This window comes from Lucilia cuprina, chromosome 5 (genome assembly GCF_022045245.1).
Source record: "Lucilia cuprina isolate Lc7/37 chromosome 5, ASM2204524v1, whole genome shotgun sequence".
Classification (NCBI taxonomy): domain Eukaryota; kingdom Metazoa; phylum Arthropoda; class Insecta; order Diptera; family Calliphoridae; genus Lucilia; species Lucilia cuprina.
In genome coordinates this window covers 64,302,617-64,306,370 of record NC_060953.1, presented here as the reverse complement: position 1 = coordinate 64,306,370, position 3,754 = coordinate 64,302,617, and positions in this window count along the sequence as shown.

Here is a 3,754-nt window from a genome sequence, read left to right as displayed (position 1 = left end):
CCAGAATATATATACTTTATAGGGTCGGAAAATTATATTATAGAAATTACAAACGGAATGACAAACTTATATATACCCTTCTCACGAAGGTGAAGGGTATAATTAAATAAATTACAACAAAGAAAAAAAACTCTTCTTTTTGAGCTCTTCATGATCTTATTTTCATATTTCAGGCAAATAAACTCTATGTTAATTCAATACTTTAGGAAAGGTTTTGTATATATCTATGCAGTTTGATTATAATCATAAATATACAAACTAATAAAATGCATAAACAATTTTCCAATTGAACTATATTGTGTGTTTTTATGATTAAATAAATCGTTATTATCTGTTGATGTGTGAATAGAAAAATTTGAGCTTTTAGCAAAACTATAACAATTGTTTAACACATACAAACATACATTTAAAGAGTATTAGGATTTATAATGTATTCATATGTATTTATATATGCATATGCAGTTATATGTATGTTTAAAATATCGATTTTGCTCAGATGGGTATCATTTTTTTCAATAACTGCTGAAAATTAAATCCAAATTATTTATATAACGGGGAAACGAGTGAAAAGTGTTCTTAAATGAAAATACAAACAGAAGCAAGTAAATGAGTGAAAAGCCAATTGTTTTGTTTCCGCTCATTCTCACTTAAAAAGAATTTGTTTGATTTGCTCTTGTGGTTAGTTGGTAAGTTAGTTAGTTAGTTAGTTACTTACTTAGTTAGTAAGTTAGTTACTTAGTTTGTTAGTGTCTTTATGGGCCATGTTGCAGTGCTTTTGTTGCCTTCAAGAACCTCTCAATGTAAAGTGCATTGAATTCGACTTTTACCATTCCATAATAATTTTCTAACTTTTATCTTTAATTGTGTTTCATTTTTGCTACGTGATGCCGTTATTATGCAATTAACACCAACAAGTTGTTTTGTATTTAATTTTTTTTGTTTCTGTTTTCCTCTTAATGAACAAGAAAAATAAAATATAAAAGAAAACAACAAATAATTAACAAATAAAATAAAGAATAAAAGACAGAACAATAAACATTTAGCCGGAAGTTATGTCAACCATTGTAAATTATACTACAACCATGACTGACGACTGGATGATTCACTAACAGCAGACAAGCACGGATGCACAGAGTGAAGGGTAATAAAAAGGACAACAATCTATATTAAAACAATTGACAGTATTTATATGTTATGCTTTCATTAAAATTTATACTACTAATATAGATTTCTCAAATGTTAATATATAAGATCGGTAATAATTTGTTAGATTATTAAAAGTCTTCATTATAATATTTCCCAGCCAGCTTGTTTGCAATCTTACTCTTCGAAATCTAGATTTCAGTTTTTCATACTGTTTAATTCTTTCTTTGCTTTTCTTGCTTATTTTTCATGAAAAAAATGTTTAATTTGAATTGTAATTATGTTTTTTTTGTCACCGCTTTACAGTTACAACATCAACATCAATGACATTTACAATTTCGCAATTAATTCCAGCAGAAGTTAAAGAAAAGTTATACAAATAAAGTTTAATTGGGGGATTGAAGGAAAATTCTAAAAGTAACATAAAATCAAAGTAAGAATTCTTATTTTTAACAACCGACATTTTGTGGTTTACATATAAACAATGAGTTAATAACAACTTCTGAAGGATTCTAGGAATTTTTAAAAACGCTTAACTATACAGAACTCTTTGCATAGTAACAAGTTATACTTTTAGCTGGAGTGTGAGTAATACTCCCTACTTTATAACACTTTAGAAGTTTGGTTGGAAACTTTTTAACTGTTACTGAACTCTGGGTAGTTCTATGCGACATTTTAAGTTGTTAATTTTGTTTATAAAAAGTTTTTTAACATGATCCTTAATCCTTTAGGAGCAATGAGAATAACATAAAACTTACGAACAGAAGTTCCTGTTTTGCTTCTGAATTATAGGCAAATCTTTAGTCTGAATCTATTGTCTTGACTATAGACAACTCTATAGTCTGGGCTATGGACAGCTCTATAGTCTGGACTATAGACAACTCTATAGTCTGGACTATAGACAACTCTATAGTCTGGACTATAGACAACTCTATAGTCTGCACTATAGACAACTCTATAGTCTGGACTATAGACAGCTTTATAGTCAGGACTATAGACAACTCCATCGTCTCGACTACAGACAATCGTATAGTGTGAACTATAGACAACTCTATAGTCTGGACTATAGACAATTGTATAGTGTGCACTATAGACAACTCTATAGTCTGGATTATAGACAACTCTATAGACTGGACTATCGAAAACTCTATAGTCTGGACTTTATACAACATTATAGTCTGAACTATAGACAACTCTATAGTCGGAACTATAGACAACTCTATAGTCTGAACTATAGACAACTCTATAGTCTGGACTATAGACAACTCTATACTTTAGAATATATACAACTCTAAAGTCTATGAAACAGACTGTACAGTCCGACATTTTGACAACTTGTATATGGACAACTTTTTGGATTCGAATATAGACAACTCTATGGTCTCGCCTATAGCCTATTTCCTAGACAATAATCTGTTTTATATAAAACAACCAAGTCCTGACTCTAAACTAGTACGGATTATAAGCTAGTTTATATCACAGATTGAATTTCCAATAATTTATCATCTATACTACATTATTAACAATAGCCTTATTCTGTTTTGTAGATAATAGAGAATAAACAAATAATAAATAATGTTCTAACATGTACAAAATTTGTACATAAATATTTTTATTTAATGTACTGATATTTCTCCCTTAACCTCTAACCACAAATAAATATTCAAAGATTCCTAAAGGAATAAAAAAAGTTCAATAACTTCCTGATTCTGTAAAATGTTTACAATGTTCGAGACACACTTACAAGCGATAATGTTGATAATGCGTTAATGGTTAGGAACATGAAAACATGATTGATAGTCTATTGTTTTTAGTAAGAGTACTAACTTATTGACAGCCAAAATTGTTTTTAATAGAAAAATAATAAATTTTGTCACTTGTAACAAATTGCACTGGAACGTTAGCCATGGCCAAAGATGATTAATCCTTTAAGATGTGTTGTGAGAAACTGTTTTAGAGATAACAATTTTATAGCCGAGGGATGTTTTGAAAAAAACTTTAGTTTTTAAATTGATTTTTCTTAGTCTTATTTTTTAAGGAAACAAATTTACTTTTCGTAACATAATTAAAAACATTCTAATTTCCTCAGAATATTTTTAGTAATTAACAAGAAATTCCTAGTGGGAAATTATGTGTATTCGTACAAATATTGAAATTATATATTGATAATTTTTTCAATTAATTTGCTTTTATTTGATACGATTATTACTTAAGTCACTTTAATACAATCAGATTTTCGATAACCAGTAAAGTCTATTAGAATTATTCTGTTGTAAGCTCTATAAGTGGGCAATATATTATTCTATAACCTGAATCTAAGTAACTCCGATATCTGTACTGAACTATTTAATTTTATTTGCACTAAAGTCGGGTTTATAGCCTTCTTTCTAGACTTCATTATAAACTAGACTGTAGGATAGACTATAAAATAGACTCTAGACTAGATTATAGACTAGACTATAGACAAGACTATAGACTAGACTATAGACAAGAATACAGACTTGACTATAGACAAGACTATAGACTAGACTATAGACTAGACTATAGACTAGACTATAGACTATAGACTAGACTATAGACTAGACTATAGACTAGACTATAGACTAGACTA